Raw genomic sequence first — 19,490 nt, 5'->3', positions numbered from 1 at the left:
CCTTGCCAAGGCTCCCTGCGCAGCTGAGCCGGGAGGGTTTTTTCACCTGTGTTTTTCTCCACCATCCTGCCTGCAGAGGGAGAGCTGCATTCGGGTCTCACTGTGGTGTGTTGGTCAAGGGGTCGGATTCTCACTCGGGGCGGGAGAGAGTGCGGAGAAGACCTTGGAAAGGTGAAGTCGGGGGCAGGACTTTTCAGGTGCCTGTTTTTGTGGGGGTTTCTTGAATGTTGTTTTTTGCTGAAATGGAGAGAAAGGTTGTTGGCTTTTCGGCCTGAAGGCTTGTTCTGTCCAGGAGCCCAAACTGCCAGCCTTGTTTCACCTCTTTAATGTTGGACAGTGTTGCCGGCACCCAGTGCCAAGAGGCTAAACGACAGCTGGGGTTGGTTCGCTACCCGGTGTGCGTCACCCAATAATCACAACGGGGTGGAGAACAGAAGTTTATTTGCAGCTGCAAAAAGGTCCCAAGGACACCTGGGCCTAGTGCGAGGGGGCTTCATTGACTCTCGTGGTCTTCCATCCCCTCGAGTTACCTAGTGGCCATGCCCCAGTGTACCCAACAACTCCCTCCTTTGAGAACACTCAACAGCCTTGGCTCTGAGTTTTCTCACTTGGGCTACTTATTTCTTTACAATAGGACTTTGCATAAGCACTCTGTGATAGCCCTGAAGAGAATGACTTATTAACTTTTGCAAAAGGGCCCTAACACATGAGTCTGCACAGCATAATACCAGTAATACAAGCAATACAGGAAAGAAAAGTTTCAATAACAGGCTAAATAAACCACCCAGCCAAGACGACAAACCCCAGCCTGAAAACAAGGTTTGCAACCAATCGCTCTCTGGGGCAGTGTAGGCAACCTGTGCTCCGGCTCGGGCATGGGCCTCAGCCTGTACCACCTTTTCATAGATCTCATAACTGCTATCATTGACATATACACAACAGCGGGGCCCGACGAGGGCACAAACCCCTCCTTGGGATGCCAAGAGATAGTCCAAAGCGAGCCTGTTTGGGAGGGAAAACGTCCTGAGCTGCTGAACCTCTTTATTTAATGTTTTTACTGCTGACCCTAAATCACTAACCGAGCCTTCTAACTCTAAGGCCACCTTCTCAAGTACCATTTGCAGGCTTACAGTATAGCGGCCTATGCCTGCCATGGCTGGCCCGGTAAACAGTGGTGCTGTTCCCAGTACAGAGCACCCTACAAGCTTCTCGGTTGTGAGGGGATTCTTCATCTTGCCCTCCAATGCCGTAGTCAGTCGCCGCAGGGTCTTTTCTCGTGACTCAACAGAGGTGTCTCGGGCATTTCTAATCTTTCCTTTGGGCAGCGTGGCAGTTATGGAAAGATGAGGAACTCCACGAGCTATATAACAGCTACCTGTCCAGTTGGCTGGCAGCACCTTGTAAGCCTTTCGGCCACATACAAAATAGTGACCCTGTAGGGCCCAATAAGGGCTGTTTCTTAAGGGGATTCCTGGGCTATTTAAGGCTGCTTTTCCAGTTCATATGCCCCTAGGGGGGCATCCCATCCTCCTGATTGGGTACAAGTGGGGGCATTTCTAACTGTGCCGTTCAAATTACACTCGCCATAGGGACCACTGCAAACCCACCATTGGCTTGCTACGTTGGAGATATTAACTGGACGGCAAGTTATATTTCCAAACCCTTTTTTTGTGGTAAGATTATTTGTAAGAGTTTCCCCAAAAGGAGAGGAACCATTACACCCACACTGCTGGCCTCCCCTGTTGGTCTTTATCCAATACCCATCAGCCCACTGTGTAAATAACACAGGAGCTTTTTCCCACAGGACGCCCATAGTGATCAGATTGGCTTTGGGTAAAACATAACACTCCCTCAGTGAGTACTGCAACCGAATACTCCTGGTCCTGAGAGGTGGCTGTAAAGGGGTCTTGTTCCAGATCGGCAAGTCCATTCTTTCCTGCTCTTTGGGGGTGGCTTATTCTGCTAGGGTCAGGGGCAGCATGTCAAGGGGCATTCCCGTTTTGGGGGACAGTGGAGTCGGAGCACATACCCAGCAATCAGTCTGGTTTGTTAAATTAGCAACATGGTGCGCAAGCAAAACAAAGGAGTTATGCTCCCGATATGCACAGTTTGGAAATACCAATAGAGAGAATAACAATGTTACCCAATTAATTATCACCCGAGTCTTCCCAACCCAGGGTCTCCAGTACCTGGGTGGGCCCATTTAGCATTAAGGTGTCCGCTATTTGTGTCTCTTAAACAGTAGCTTTAGCCCGAGATCGTCACTAGATGAGGAGTCAGCAGGTTGGACGGTCCACTGTTCCGCTGACGAGGGGGCGGGTACTGCCTTCAGACGAGAGTAATGGATCCAGTTCTTGTGTCCCTCGGTCTTTGCCGCTGTATGGGAGACCAGCAGGACGGTATAGAGTCCTTTCCACTTTTCCTGGAGAGGCTCGTCTTTCCAGGTACGAACAAGCACGGAGTCACCGGCTGTAAGGAGTGGACGGGAGAGTCCAAGGGGAGAGGCTGGGAATCCTTGGTATACCTGTGAAGAGACAAGAGAACAGCAGACAGGGAACACAGATACTGAGACAAAAAACCATTACCCAGCTCCCATTCCCCTGACAGAACCGGGGTGCCATTCATAGGCCATGCCCATTCAAACATAATTTCAAAGGGACTAAGCCCTAATCTACCCTTTGGGAGAGCGCGGACACGGAGCAGGACGAGGGGCAAAGCATCAGGCCATCGCAGTGAGGCTTCTTGGCACACTTTTGAGAGATGCCGTTTAAGGGTCTGATTGATAAGCTCCACTACCCCACTGGCTTGCGGTCTCCAGGGCGTATGGAGTTTCCAGGGGATCTGTAAAGCATGTGAGATGCTTTGAATGGTTTTTGACGAGAAATGTGTCCCGTTGTCAGATTCCATCCACTGGGGGAGTCCAAAGCGAGGAATGATCTCCTTAACAAACTTGAGGGCCACTGTTCTGGCAGTGCAATTACGGCATGGGAAGGCTTCTGGCCATCCGCTGAACCGATCCACTATGACAAGGAGATATTTGAACCCTGGGGTCCGGGGAAACTCAGTAAAGTCTATTTGCCACACTTGTCCGGGGCCCGGAGTGGGTTCCAGGGCAGCTGGTGGCACAGAATGTCCCGGTCGGGGATTATTCTTTTGGCAGACTAAGCAGTCCGCTTGTACCTGGGCAGCCAGGGGTCGGAGTCCGGAAGTGATAAAGTATGTTCACATTAGCTGGATAAGTGCTTCCCTGCCAGCATGAGTGGTTTGATGTAGTTTCTGCAGCACCGGCCGGATCAGGCCCTTTGGTAAGAGGACCTTCCCTTCTGGGGAATGGAGCCATCCCTCCTTTTCCCGGAGACCGAGTTTGTCAGTTAGCTGTCTCTCCTCCCCAGAGTACTGAGGGGTTGGAAGCTCCCCTCCTGATGGGATAAGGGCATGCATATGGGCGTTCTCAGCCTGAGGGGATGGCAGGGTGGCAGCATGCTTAGCCTCTCTATCTGCCCGGGCGTTACCTCTGGCCACATCTTGATCCTCCCTTTGATGGGCTTTACAGTGTACCACCGCCACTTCCGAGGGAAGTTGTACGGCTTCTAGGAGCCGGAGGATTTGGGGCCCATACTTGACTGGGGAGCCTTGGGCTGTCAGCATTCCCCTTTGCTTCCATAGGCCAGCATGAGCATGCAGCACCCCAAAAGCATACTTTGAATCAGTAAAAATGTTGACCCGCTTTCCTTTTGACAGTTCAAGTGCACGGGTCAGGGCTATTAGTTCGGCCAGCTGGGCAGAGGTCCCAGCAGGCAAACCTTCAGCTTCCACAGTGTCATGGAGGGTCACAACAGCATAACCCGGCCTCCTTTGCCCATCTATTACAGAACTGCTACCATCAGTGTACCACTCATGATCTGCATTTGGGACGGGTGCATCCTTTAAATCCGGACGGCTGGAGTACTGGGCGTCTATGATCTCTAAACAGTCATGTTCCTGTTCCTCTGTTTCTGGCAAGAGGGTGGCTGGGTTAAGGGAGGGGCAAGGCTGTAAGGTGACTTCAGAGTTCTCTAACAGCTTAGCCTGGTACCGAGCAATGGAGCCTGGGTGAGCCAAAGCCCTGCCTTTGCAGCCAATAAGGCTCGGACCATATGGGGAGTATAGATTTGCATAACCCCTCCCAATGTTAGCTTCTCCGCTTCCTCAAGCACTAGGGCAAGTAGCTGCGACCGCCCATAAACATGCCAGCCAACCCTTTGCAACCTGATCCAGTTGCTTAGAAAAATAAGCCACGGGACGTCTCCATGCTCCTAACAGCTGTGTGAGCACTCCTAGGGCCACCCCCTTTCGTTCATGTACATACAACTGAAACGGCTTAGAGAGATCCGGCAGGCCCAGTACCAGAGCTTCCATCAATTTTCTTTTCAGGATTTTAAATGCCCTGTCAGCCTCTGGGGTCCAATAGAAGGGGTCATGATCTGCTCCTTTTACACTGTTGTACAGGGGTTTAGCCCACAGTCCAAACTCTGGGATCCATATCCTGCAAAAGCCTGCCATACCCAGAAATGCCCTGAGCCACTTACGATTACTTGGGGTAGGAACTTGACAGATAGCTTCCTTTCTTTTTTTTTTTTTTTCGCTTGAAAGCTGTCGCTCCCCTTGCCTTAGCTGTAACCTGATTCCTCTTCACCTCAGACAACAGGGTTCTCAGGAGGATATTACAGTCATCTCAATCCGGCTTGTGACGACTGAGGCACCCCTCAAAGACTGAAATAAACCGGCTTGGGTTCATTGAGAATTCCCCAGCCTGTGTTTTAAAAGTTGCTAGGTCTATTGGATTGAATGGCACATGGGTGTAAACTTGCATAGTGGTAGCCTGACGTCCGTCTGCCCCTGGGCAAGCCACAACAGTCTCGGTAATCAAAGGATAGAGTCCCACCGAGGGGGCAATCTCTGTAACCCGAGGCATCCTACCCTTATAAGGTGAGGGTTGGGGGCCGAAGGGGACATCGGCTCTGCCATTACAGTGGGGGTGGGGGTCTGGGGACTAACATTAGCTACTACCGAACCAGTCGGAGTCAAATTACAGCTCTGCAGAATTACAGCTCTGTTCTGTTTCTTCAAGCCATAAACGTTTGTGCATACAAATGTTCATTCCATTTACCCATTCACTGACAAAACAAAACTAATTGGAGGATCATGTTGTAATTAATTGACCCTCCTAGTGGCCACCACTCCTGGTCCTCTAGTTGATATTGAGGCCAGTCAACTGTACAGAATCGTTTTAATTGGCTCTTAGTCATCGGATCCGCACCAAATACCTTCCAGATTGCTAGAATGCATTCTAGGAGCGTACACCGTGCCCTAACCCCCGAGCTCTGTCCCTGTCCCATACCTACAGGGTAACTCTGGGCATCCCCAGGATCCAACAGAGCATAGAATCCGGATTTCAAAAGGTTCCTACCTTATCCAAGGGACCGGTTCCTCACCATCATCCACAACTACTTCTCCACTATATGAGTGTGTTGCACCGTCGTGCCCTCTGGGGTCGATCAAATCGCGTCTCCTCCGAGGCCCCCGATGAACTCACCAGTGCACGCTGGGCGTCGGTTCTCGCCGCAATCCTCGACCTCCAGGAGGGGTCCGGGCAAGGCTAAATAGCAGCCTCATCGCTCACCCAGGGATGCCAAAAGCTGTTGCCAGCACCCAGTGCCGAGAGGTTAAACAACAGCTGGGGTTGGTTCATTACCCGGTGTGCTTCACCCAATAATCACAACGGGGTGGAGAAGGAGAAAAGTTTATTTGCAGCTGCAAAAAGGTCCAGGGAGAATAAGATCTCAGATCCTGCACACAGAGCAGGAAGTTACACAGGCTTTTATACATCCTTTTTCCCAGCATACCTATCCAATAGCAAGCTGCCCTAAGTATCCATATAGCCAGCCAATCCACTTCCCAGCTATTTCCCTTGTTCTCTGTATCATTTGTTAAACTATACATAAAGCTGCTTTATTCAGCATTGTTCTTCCATATCTGCCCTGTTTGGCTTTGTTTAGTTTCAGGCGGTCTGACTCTGCAACATATTGTTGCAGATCCTCAACATAACTGCTGCGAGTGCCTCCAGGCGGGAGGGACAAAGACACTTGGGCCTAGTACGCAGAGCTGCTGCGAGTGCCTCCAGGCAGGAGGGGGGGCCAAGGACACCTGGGCCTAGTGCGAGGGGGCTTCATCGACACTCGTGGTCTTCCATCCCCTCGAGTTACCTAGTGGCCATGCCCCAGTGTCCCCAACAACTCTCCTGCTCAAAGCAGGACCAATCCCCAACTAAATCATCCCAGCCAGGGCTTTGTCAAGCCTGACCTTAAAAACTTCTAAGGAAGGAGATTCCACCACCTCCCTTGGTAACGCATTCTAGTGTTTCACCATCCTCCTAGTGAAAAAGTTTTTCCTAATATCCAACCTAAACCTCCCCCACTGCAATATGAGACCATTACTCCTTGTCCTGTCATCTGCTATCACTGAGAACAGTCTAGATCCATCCTCTTTGGAACCCCCTTTCACGTAGTTGAAAGCAGCTATCAATCCCCCCTCAGTCTTCTCTTCTGCAGACAAAACAATCCCAGTTCCCTCAGCCTCTCCTCATAAGTCATGTGTTCCTGTCCCCTACTCATTTTTGTTGCCCTCCACTGGACTCTTTCCAATTTTTCCACCTTCTTCTTGTAGTGTGGGGCTCCAAACTGGACACAGTACTCCAGATCTCCAGAGTAGATATGTGGACAGAGTTGGCAATGGGTTTGTTGGAAGGATCGGTTCGTGGGTTAGTGTTTTTGTTGTGTGGTTGCTGGTGAGTATTTGCTTCAGGTTGGGGGGGCTGTCTGTAAGCGAGGACTGGCCTGTCTCCCAAGATCTGTGAGAGTGATGGGTCGTCCTTCAGAATAGGTTGCAGATCCTTGATGCTGCGCTGGAGAGGTTTCAGTTGGGGGCTGAAGGTGACGGCTGGGGGCGTTCTGTTCCTTTCTTTGTTGGGTCTGTCCTGGAGTAGGTGACCTCTGGGTATTCTTCCCTTCAGCAGGTAGTTTTAAGATCACTTGATAGAGATCCTGTAGGTGTTTGTCTCTGTGTGAGGGGTTGGAGCAAATGAGGTTGTACCGTAGAGCTCGGCTGTAGACAAGGGATCGTGTGGTGTGGTCTGGATGAAAGCTGGAGGCTCACCACACGATCCATCGTCTACAGCCGAGCTCTGCAATACAACCGCATTTGCTCCAACCCCTCAGATACAGACAAACACCTACAGGATCTCTATCAAGCATTCTTACAACTACAATACCCACCTGCGGAAGTGAAGAAACAGATTGACAGAGCCAGAAGAGTACCCAGAAGTCACCTACTCCAGGACAGGCCCAACAAAGAAAATAACAGAACGCCACTAGCCATCACCTTCAGCCCCCAACTAAAACCTCTCCAGCTCATCATCAAGGATCTACAACCTATCCTGAACGACGGCCCATCACTTTCACAGATCTTGCGAGACAGGCCAGCCCTTGCTTACAGACAGCCCCCCAACCTGAAGCAAATACTCACCAGCAATCACACACCACACAACAGAACCACTAACCCAGGAACCTATCCTTGCAACAAAGCCCGTTGCCAACTGTGCCCACATAACTGTTCAGGGGACACCATCATAGAGCCTAATCACATTAGTCACACTATCAGAGGCTCGTTCACCTGCACATCTACCAATGTGATATATGCCATCATGTGCCAGCAATGCCTCTCTGCCATGTACATTGGTCAAACTGGACAGTCTGTACGTAAAAGAATCAATGGACACAAATCAGACGTCAAGAATTATAACATTCAAAAACCAGTCGGAGAGCACTTCAATCTCTTTGGTCACTCGATTACAGACCTAAAAGTTGCAATTCTTCAACTAAAAAACTTCAAAAACAGACTCCAACCAGAGACTGCTGAATTGGAATTAATTTGCAAACTGGATACAATTAACTAAGGCTTGAATAGAGGCTGGGAGTGGAAGGGTCATTTCACAAAGTAAAATTATTTCCCCATGTTTATTTCTCCTCACCCCCACCCCCCACTGTTCCTCAGACTTTCTTGTCAGCTGCTGGAAATGGCCCACCTTGATTATCACTACAAAAGGTTTCCCCCCCCCCCCGTTCTCCTGCTGGTAATAGCTCACCTTAAGTGATCACTCTCGTTACCGTGTGTATGGTAACACCCATTGTTTCATGTTCTCTCTGTATATAAATCTCCCTACTGTATTTTCCACTGAATGCATCCAATGAAGTGAGCTGTAGCTCACGAAAGCTTATGCTCAAAGAAATTTCCTAGTCTCTAAGGTGCCACAAGTACTCCTTTTCTTCAAGTGAGATGGTAATTCATTCATTCCCTGGGTTACTTCCTGGCCACTTCTGTGACTTTAGTGCCATTATGAAAACTGTTCTCAAAATCTCTGGGTCCCCTTGCCCTACGCTGTGGTTATGAAAGCTCCTTCTCAGCTCCTTTTACTTTCCTGCTTTCCAGTTACTGTAAATAAACCATGAACACAATTCTTCTTGTTTCTTCCACATTCTTGTCTTAGTTCCAGTTGTTGGGGGCAGAATCATGAGATGTGTTTGTGACACTCTACACCTTGGGGGAGCGTCTTATGCTTAGAAGAAGCACACGGGATCTTTTCAGGGGAAAAGGCAATACACCGCATATGTTGAAAATACAACTCTTAGCATACGCATTTAATCACACACACACACACACATGTCCTGCAGATGGTCTTACAGTTACCAGTTTGCTGTAGCTCTTGTCAATCTAACGGCCAGTTAGACTGAACACAAGCGAGGAGCTGAGCGCCGTCGGTCGCAAACCCATGCTCTGAGGCTTTGCAGGACTGAACCCAGAGTCTGATGGCAAAACACCCCAGCTTTAGACTTGTCAATTCCAACTTTCGTCTATGGATTTTGCAATGTCATTCTGTAATCGTTAGTCCTGAAGTGGGATTAATCTCCGGGTTTTCCGCTGTTATTGTTTGATGGTTTTGTTGGCTTCCCATCCTTAGATCTTCTTTGTCGTGCATTCAGGGTGCCTGCCTCGCCGTTGAGGTCATAAATGCTGCTAACATGTTTAGCGTCGGATACGGTGGATGTTTTCTGATTGTCTCCTGCTGTTTCCAAGTCTCTCACGTCTTCTTGACCATCTGGACATTTGTGAGGCCTTTTCACAGTCATCAGAATCTGGCTGATGCACCTTTACCAATGGCCCACGAGGTCGTTCCTTCCTGCTCTCAGAAAGGGTGGCGGACAGAATATGGTCAAATCCTATCCTACATCAATCCATTTAATACATGGTTATCCCTTGTCTTTCATTATACAAAATGCAAACATCAAATCCTCCTCCTCTAGGTGCCCTGTAACCCCCATATTCCTCACCTTGGATTGAATTGTGTTGTTACCTTGCACGGCATGGTTTCCATGTATCCGGGGAAAGATTAGGAGGTACCAGCAAGGAAGGTCAGCAACCCCCGGGTGGGGTGTGAAACAGCCCATCCACAGCCGTTGCCCAGCAAGGAAGCTCCCACTCAGTGATTCCCCTGCCTGAGGCCACAGCAAGGGAATTGCTGCACCGGGCTGGGAGATTGAGCAATGCCCCCACCACGCTTCCGCCCCCCCAGACACGCCTGGACTGGGGCTTCCGAAGCACACGGGCTGAGGGGGCAAAAACCCAAACCCAAACCCGGGGCCCACGCTTGGCCTTTCTCCTCCCCACACCGCACTGCCAGCAAGAAGGACACTGAAGACTTGAGACTGCAACTGAGGGGACGGGCCCGGGCACACAACACATCGCACTTCACACACAAAATGTCGAATCTCGCACCCACAACTCCTCACACGTCACACCCACAGAACATATCACACGTCGCGCACACAGCACGTCGCACGTCAGACACACAAACACGTCTCACACACACACAAAACACGACACACAACCCGTCTCACAGACAGAAAACACCACACACACCATCACACAAAACACGTCACATGACACCACAGACACAACACCACACACACACTTAACACGACACACAAAATGGCACACAACACACACAAGACGACAGACAACAGATCACACAACACACCACACAGACACACACACAGAACATGTCACACGTCGCGCCTCACATACAAAGGTCACATGTCGCACACAACACGCCGCACGACGCATGTCGTACACCGCACATCACAATTCGCATGCACACATAGCATGTCGCATGTCGCACGTCACAGTCACGCACACCACACAGCTCACGTCACACGTCTCACACACACAACACGTCGCACATCACACACACAAAGTGCTGTGCATCACACACAACGTCGTTCGTTACATGTCACATGTCGCACGCCCACACGGCACATCGCATATCGCAAATCAAACACACAGCACGTCGCGTTTCGCATATCTCACACACACAACACGTCCCACACACACAGCACGACACACAATACTTGTGTGTGTGAGACGTGTTTGTGTGCGTGTGATGTGTTGTGCATGTGTTGTCTGTCATCTAGAGTGTTGTATTCAGTGTGTGTGGGACGTGTTGTGTGTTGTGTTGTGTGCATGTGTCTGTGTGGTGTGTTGTGTGTGTGATGTGTTGTGTGCAATGTTGTGTGTTTGTTTTGTGTTGTGTGCCGTTGGTGTGGTGTGTGTCGCACGCACAGAGACAACACATCTCACCTCCCACGCACAGCACGTCGCACGCACAGTACATTGCGCATTGCACATCTCACACACACAACATCACACAAACACACAGCATGACACACAACACGTGTGTGTGAGACGCGTTTGTGTGTGTGCGACGTGTTGTGTGTGTGCTGTGTGTCGTCCAGAGTGTTGTGTTCCGTGTGTGTGTGATGTGTTGTGTTTTGTGTTGTGTGTGGTGTGGTGTGTGTGTGGTGTTTTGTGACGTGATGTGTGTGTCATCTAGAGTGTTGTGTGACGTGTTGTGTGTGTGTCTGTGTGGTGAGTGGTGTGTTGTGTGTGGTGATGGGTTGTGTGTCGTGTTGTGTGTCATGAGACATTTTGTGTGTGACATGGTGTGTGTCGCACGTACAGAAACAACACATCGTACGCCTCATGCCACACGCCGCACACACAACACGTTGCACATCGCTTGTCACACATTGGACATAGACACATAACACGTCGCACATCAGACACACACAACACGTTGCACGTTGCACACATACACACAAAACGTCGAACGTGGCACACACAACACGTCGCACGTCACGTCACTCCCAGCAAGTCGCACTTCACACATGTCCCCCGCGTGTCACATGCGCACACACAGCACGTCGTATGTCATACACAACACGTCGCGTGTAGCACGGACACACAACACGTCGCACGTAACACACAAGATGTCACGTGTTGCACATCACACACAAACCATCGCATGTCACAGGCACATACACAACACGTCGCATGTCGCATGATGCACATTGCACATAGCACGGACACACAGAACACGCTGCCCGTTGCACGCACGCACAGCACGTCGCACGTCACACTCAAAAACACATCTCACACCACACAACACGACACACGCCATGTCACACAGACACAAAACACTACACACATGTCACACACACAACACAGAATACGTCACACAGACAGACACAAACACACACCACGTCACGCACAACACATCATATGACACCAAAAACACAACACCACCCACACACTCAACATGGCACACAACATGACCCAACATGTCACACAGACAGACACAAACACGACACACAATGTCACACACACAACACACGTCTCACACACACACCACATCACATGTCACCACAAACACAATACCACACACACAATCCACACAACACTCTAGTCGACACACAACACCACACACAAGACATCACACACACACACACACAACCCGTCACACACACACATATCACGACACACACAACATGACACAGAAAACGACTCACACAGAAACACACACAACACGACACACACAGAAACACATCACACGTCCCACAAAACATGTTGCACATTGTCACACACACTCATGTAAGCATGTCGCACATTGCACGCCGCACGACACACACAAAAACCTGTCACACATACAAACACACACACAACACATCACACACACAATGTCTCATGCACACACACACAAGACACACAACCCGTCTCACACTTACACACACATAACACGACACACACAACATGTCACACACACACAAACACACACAACACGACACACAACACGTCACACAGACAAACACAAACACACACGACACATAACTTGTCACGCACACAGAACACTACACAAAACACATCTCTCACACACACACACCATATCATATGACACTACAAACACAATACCACACACACAATCTAGACAACTCTAGATGACACACAAAATGACACACGTCACACACACACAAAACCACACACACACAAAACGTCTCACACACACACAAAACACGACACACAACCCGTCTCACACACAAACATAACATGACAAACAGAACACGACACACACCACGACACACACCGCGACACACACAGAAACACATTTAATGTCCCACACAACACGTCGCATGTTGCACGGATACACACAACACATCGCACGACACACACAGAAACACATCACACACACAAAAACACACAATGCGACACACAACAAGACACACAACACATCACATGACACCACAAACACCTCACCACACACACACACACACACTCAACATGTTGCACAACACGACACACAACACGTCTCACACACACACACAAACACACACAACACGACACACAACACGTCACACAGACAGACACAAACACACATAACATGAAACACAACACATCACACACACAACATTACACAAAACATGTTTGGAAGGGGGATGGACGTCATTCTTGCGACAAGGCACCTGCTATGGCCAAAAACACTTTCGCCCTGTGCGCCCTTCCAGACAAGTCTTATGTCCCAAATACTTTGGGTCTTCTGGGATAAGTCCCCGAATAATCAAGGATCTTGACCAAAAAGGTCGTCACGTCTAGAAAGGAAGAAAGATTGTCGTTGTGGAGACCATGAAACAAGCCCTGCAACTTCTGGACACGTATCCCGACAGCCCACAGGGGGCACGTCAAGGGACGTTCAAAGCGAGACGGGCGTTCTTTTTGGGGAGACTAACCCCCATTGCGCTGACCAGGAGAAGGGGGAAGTGGGAGCCTGCAGCGCCATCTAGCGGCCAAAGGAGAAATCGCCGGCTTCTGGACCTGTGTGCGCCCTTGGTTCGGTTCCCATGCAAAGCTGTGTCACGCCAGGTTGGGAAAACGGGGTTCTGCTGCCCGACATCATCCTCTGGAATGACTCAACCCGACAGGACACCTCCTACGATACACTGCTCCGAGTGACGCTCTCAAACAGGTCCCCACAGCTCCCCAGCCACCCCCCACCAGGAGGCAGGTGTGAGAGGATTGTTCTCCCCAACTGACAGAGGGAGAAACAAAGGCTGAGAAAGGCGAAGGGCCTTGTCTTCCATCACACAACCTGTCGGGATAGAGCTGGGAACAGGACCCGGGTGTCCTGACTTTCAAACGAACCATCAGTCTGGAGTTTCACATACTGAATGATCAGAATAAAGGGATCTGCAATGAGCTACAGACCAACAACCCCAAGGACTCGAAGGGACAAAGGCCTAGCTGGGGGAAAATTGTCCCACCTTAACCTCCTGTTTTCTGTGCCGAGAATTTGGCCAGCACCGGGTGGATCAGGCTGCCTCGGTACCAAACCTCTCTGGGGCTCTTCCCTTCTCCACAGGGACGTCTGTCTTCTCGCTCAATGAGCAGTGGGAAAGGAGAAAACTCCAGAGAGGCTCCACCTCGCGCTCACATACGAGATCCTGAATTCTCTCTCAGTCCTCAAGGAGACACCTCAAGAAGGAGACTCCCTGCAGCAAAGCCCCGGGGGTCTCTGAGATCCCCCTGCCCTGCAGCCTGTCCTCCCTGGCCGTTGTCGTGGACTCTCTGTGAGGTCACCGCCTCCCAACCGCCTTTCACCAATCAGCTGAGTGCTGCAAAAGGCCCTTGTGATGTCACTGCCACCCCCACCCCTGCCCTGCAGGGCTCATGTCCTGCCCCGAGCCGGGTCCTCTGAATGTTTGAGCTGCTCCCCCTGGCTCACCCCCACACACTCAGTGGTCGTGCAAGGGTTCACGCAGGCCACACGTGGAACCATCAGAGGATGCTCAATGTGCCGCACTCGGTTTTGCAGAGATTTGGAGACTTGAAGGCCAGAAGAGACTCTTAGATCATCTCATCTGGCCCCCTACACATCACAGGCCTCCTGCATGGCGCAGTCGTGAGTTTTGGACCAAAGCAGACTCGAGAAAGGCATCTCATCAAGGGATGGAGGAAGCACCACTTCCCTTGGGAGTCTGGAGGAAATTGATGCTGTAAGGGGCAGGGAATTGACCCCAAGGCCACACTTGTGAGTCTGTATCATAACACACATGCACAACAGCACTGCGCGAAATATGTACACGTCACCTTAACTCTCATGTTTCCTAACGTTTAAAGGCCTGGTCTCCAGGGTGTTCTTTGTGCTTAGAGATTGATTTTGGGGAGAGATGCAATCATTTAGTTCAGAGTGGGAGCCGTGTTAGTCTGTAGCAGCAAAAAAACAAAAACAAAACGAGGAGTAGTTCTGTCACCTTAGAGACTAACAAATGTATTTGGGCACATTTGATGGTGTGGCTGATGTGATTAGGTCCGAGGATGGTGTCCCTAGACTAGATATGTGCAATGGGTTTGTTGCAAGGATAGGTTCTTGGGTTAGTGTTTTTGTTGTCTGGTTGCTGGTGAGTATTTGCTTCAGGTTGGGGGGCTGTCTGTAAGCGAGGACTGGCTTGTGAGATTGAGGGATCGTCCTTCAGAATAGATTGTAGATCCTTGATTCTGCCCTGGAGATCTTTTAGTTGGGGGCTGAAGCTGATGGCTGGTGGCGTTCTGTTCCTTTCTTTGTTGGGCCTGTCCTGGAGTTGGTGACTTCTGGGTATTCTTCCTTTCAGCAGGTGGGGATTGTAGTTTGAAGAATGCTGTCATAAATATAAAGGGAAGGGTAAACCCCTTTAAAATCCCTCCTGGCCAGAGGAAAAATCCTCTCACCTGCAAAGGGTTAAGAAGCTAAAGGTAACTTCGCTGGCACCTGACCAAAATGACCAATGAGGAGACAAGATACTTTCAAAAGCTGGGAGGAGGGAGAAAAACAAAGGGTCTGTGTCTGTCTGTATGCTGCTTTTGCTGGGGATAGAACAGGAATGGAGTCTTAGAACTTTTAGTAAGTAATCTCGCTCGGTAGGTGTTAGATTATGATTTCTTTAAATGGCTGAGAAAGGAACTGTGCTGAATGGAATGACTATTCCTGTCCGTGTGTCCTTTTTGTAACTTAAGGTTTTGCCTAGAGGGATTCTCTATGTTTTGAATCTAATTACCCTGTAAGGTATCTACCATCCTGATTTTACAGAGGGGATTTCTTTACTTCTATTAAAAGTCTTCTTGTAAGAAAACTGAATGCTTTTTCATCATTCTCAGATCCAAGGGTTTGGGTCTGTGGTCACCTATGCAAATTGGTGAGGATTTTTACCAAACCTTTCCCAGGAAGTGGGGTGCAAGGGTTGGCAGGATTTTGGGGGGAAAGACGTGTCCAAACTACGTTTCCCAGTAAACCCAGTTAGAGTTTGGTGGTGGCAGTGGAGATCCAGGGACAAAGGATAAAATTTATTTGTACCTTGGGGAAGTTTTAACCTAAGTTGGTGAAAGTAAGCTTAGGAGGTTTTCATGCAGGTCCCCACATCTGTACCCTAGAGTTCAGAGTGGGGGAGGAACCTTGACAAATGCTTGATAGAGATCCTGTCGGTGTTTGTCTCTGTCTGAGGGATTGGAGCAAATGCGGTTGTATCTTAGAACTTGGCTGTAGACAACGGATCGTGTGATGTGGTCTGTATGAAAGCTGGAGGCATGTAGGTAAGTATAGCAGTCCAGGATAGGGTGGTGTTTATGTGACCATCACTTATTAGCACTCTAGTGTCCAGGAAGTGGGTGTCCTGTGTGGCCTCTCCTTCTGCCCCTCCACCCCCACCAACATGATACAGTTCTGCGGTGACTTGGAATCCAACTTTCCACGTCTCCGACGGAAGGAATATTTCCAACACACCTCTGAACAACACACTAATCCACAGAGACCTTCCTACCAACACGACAAAAAGAAGGATTCTGCCTGAAGGTCGAAACACCAGACTGGACTTCAACTCGAGTGCTTCAGCCGACAAGCACGGGCTGAAGTGGTCGAAAAGCAGCATCACTTGGCCCATAACCTCAGCTGTGCAGAACACAACACCGTCCACGGCCTCAGGAACAACTCTGACATCCGAATCAAAAAGGCTGACAAAGGAGGTGCTGTCGTCATCATGAATAGGTTGGAATATGAACAAGAGGCTCCTCGGCAGCTCTCCAACTCCACATTCTCCAGCCCATTCCCCTCTGATCCCACTCAGGTGACCAAGAGAAACTGCACCATCTGCTCAAGAAACTCCCTGAAAAAGCACAAGAACAAATCTGCACAGACCCGCCCCTGGAATCCCGACCAGGGGTCTTCTATCTGCTACCCAAGATCCATATACCGGGAAATCCTGGACGCCCCATCATCTCAGGCATTGGCTCGGGGTGCTGGTCGCTCAGGGCCTGAGAAGAGAGTCGACACAGCCAGATACTCCTGCTGTCTGGATGCCAATGCCTGAGAGGATTTCATCGCAGTCTCTGACGAGGGGGTTCAGGCTCCAGCGCTCTGCTCTGTTTTCCCAGCCCTGTGCAGGGGGTTGTTTCCAGTTTCAGAAATGGGGCAATGTTCACACACTCCCAATGGGTCTTTGCATAAATCAGGCCCTAACCCAGGGGCAGGCAAACTTTGGCCTGATGCCGAATCGGGTTTCAGAAATTGTACGGAGGGACAGTTAGGGGAGGCTGGGCCTCCTCAAACAGCAAGACATGGCCCGGTCCCCGCCCGCATCTGACCCCCGCTTCTTGCCCCCGGACGGCCGCCCCGGGCCTCCGGCCCCATCCAACCCCTCTGTTCCCTGAGGGGCTCCAGATCCCCCTGCCCCTAACAGCCCCACACTGCCCCATCCAACCCCCCCCCTCCTTCCTGTCTGCCACCCGGACCTTCTGCCCCATCCAACCACCCCTTCTCCCTGACCGCCCCGGGACCTCCTGCTGCCATTCAACCCCCTGTTCCCCGCCCTCTCACCACCCCGACCCCATCCACCCCCCAGCCCCTGACCCCCCGAACTCCCCTGCCCTCTACCCCACCCCTCCCCTGCTCCCTGCCCCCTGACCGCGCTGCCTGGAGCCCCAGGACCAGCCGCCGGGCCGCACCGCACAGAGCCCCGGGGTCGGCCAGGCTCGTTGCCCCGCTGCCCGGAGCATGGGCCGGCGGCGTTGGGAGCAGAGGCTGCGGGGGGGGGGGGGAACGGCAGGGGCGCGGCCGGGGGCTCTCCAGAACGGCTCAGAGCCCCCGGCCCCCCTTCTGCCCCCCCGCTCCCCACATGTCGCAGCCACCCCACCCAGCTGAGACACCCCACCCCACAGACCCCTCCCCTCCCTACAGCCCCCCACAGCCATGCTGTGTCCCCCTGGGGGCTGCCATGGTGCTGCCCCTCCCAACCCAACCCAACCCAAGAGCCGCAGCCATGCCATTGACCCAAGTCCCCGATCCAGGTCCCCTATAGCCTCTCCCTCCCCCACATCCCTGCCAGACCCAGTCCCCATCCCGACAACCCAATCGCCCCCTGTCCACAACCCCCCTCTCCTCCTCCCACAGCACCAGTCCATCCCCTACCCTCCCACAGCTCCCACCACACAGACCCCTCCACCTCCCAGCTGGGCCCCCTCCCCGCCCCCTGCCGCCCCACCCACCCCATCAGACACCCGCCCCCGCTGGTGCACCAGGGTTTCCCCAAGACCCACCAACAGCTGTGAATGGTGTGGGGGAGAAGGTGTTGGTATTCGGTTGTGTATTGGGATTATGTGTACGTGTCGAGGCTTGTGGGGGCTTTGTGCTGGGGGAGAAGCTGAGCCCTGATTCGGGGCTGGGGCTTCTCTGACTCGGGGTCCTATGAAGGGAGCCAGCCAGTCAGGCCGTGGCACAGGAGCCAGCAAACAGGGCTGTAAACAGGGGAGTCTGAGGGGGAGTTTGTCTTGTGGTGCTTGTTTGGGGTTTGTTGTTGCTGTGGGGGGTGGGGTTTGGGTGTTTCCCAGGTGAACAGGATTTCGGTGGGAAGGCGATGACAGACACGGAGGCAGCGGTGGGAGTGACTCATGTCGTGGAAGACACAATGGAGATGACTGGCTGTGGAAGCTGCCGTATGTCCATGATCCTGGAGGGGGGACCTGGTAAGAGTTTTGTCTGCATGAAATGCCGTCTGCTCGAGCTGATGGAGGAGAAGATCTGAGGTTTGGAGATGCAGGTGGAAAGTCTGGTTGAGTTTAGAAAGGGGTTTGAGCAGATGATGGAGCAAAGACATGAGGTATCTGAAGGGAAAAGCTCAGACTTGCAGATGGAAGCAGGACTGGGAAATTCTGAGGGGAGACTGCTGGGTGAGGGAAGTGGTCAGTGGAAGCATGTGACTAAAAAAAAACCAGGCAGAGGAAACGACGGGCTAGTGAAGGAGAAATAGAGCTCAGGAATAGTTTTTGAGAGTTGGAAAATGAAGAAGGGGCTCAACAGGTAGTCACTGAAGGTGGAGGGGCAAGGAGGAAGAGAAGAGTGGCTAGTCCTATAGGAAAAGGGGAAGAGTCAATGGAGACTACACCAAATATGAGCCCCAGGAGGATACAGGATGGGTTGAAGAGGATTACAAGGGAGAATAGGAATGGAAAGAACTTGCAGCCAGAGGGAACAGGGGATAGACTGGAGAACAGCATCGTCACCAGGGAAAGGCAGGGCTACGTGATTGGGGACTCTTTACTGAGAAGACAAGACAGGCCTGTATCCAGAGCTGATCCAGAGAATAGAAGGGTGTGCTGTCTTCCAGGTGCTAAGATACGGGATGTAGATCTGAGGTTGAAAAGGATCCTAAAGGGAACGGGAAAGAATCCCCTAATTATCCTTCATGTGGGAACAAATGATACAGCTAGATTCTCGCTGGAAAGGATTAAGGGAGACTGTGCTAGGCTGGGGAAGACGCTTTAGGAAATCGAGGCTCAGGTGATCTGTGGTGGGATTTTGCCTATTCCTGGAGAAGGTCAACAAAGGCGTGACAAGATTATGACTATCAACAGATGGCTCAGGCAGTGGTGCTAGAAGGAGGGCTTTGGGATGAATGGCCACTGGGAGGCATTCCTGGACAGAGGACAGTTCTCTCGGGATGGACTTCATCTGAGTAGGGAAGGAAACAGACTTCTAGGATGGAGGC

This window comes from Caretta caretta, chromosome 4, assembly GCF_965140235.1.
Source record: "Caretta caretta isolate rCarCar2 chromosome 4, rCarCar1.hap1, whole genome shotgun sequence".
Taxonomy (NCBI): domain Eukaryota; kingdom Metazoa; phylum Chordata; order Testudines; family Cheloniidae; genus Caretta; species Caretta caretta.
Note: the sequence above shows the minus strand (reverse complement) of the source record.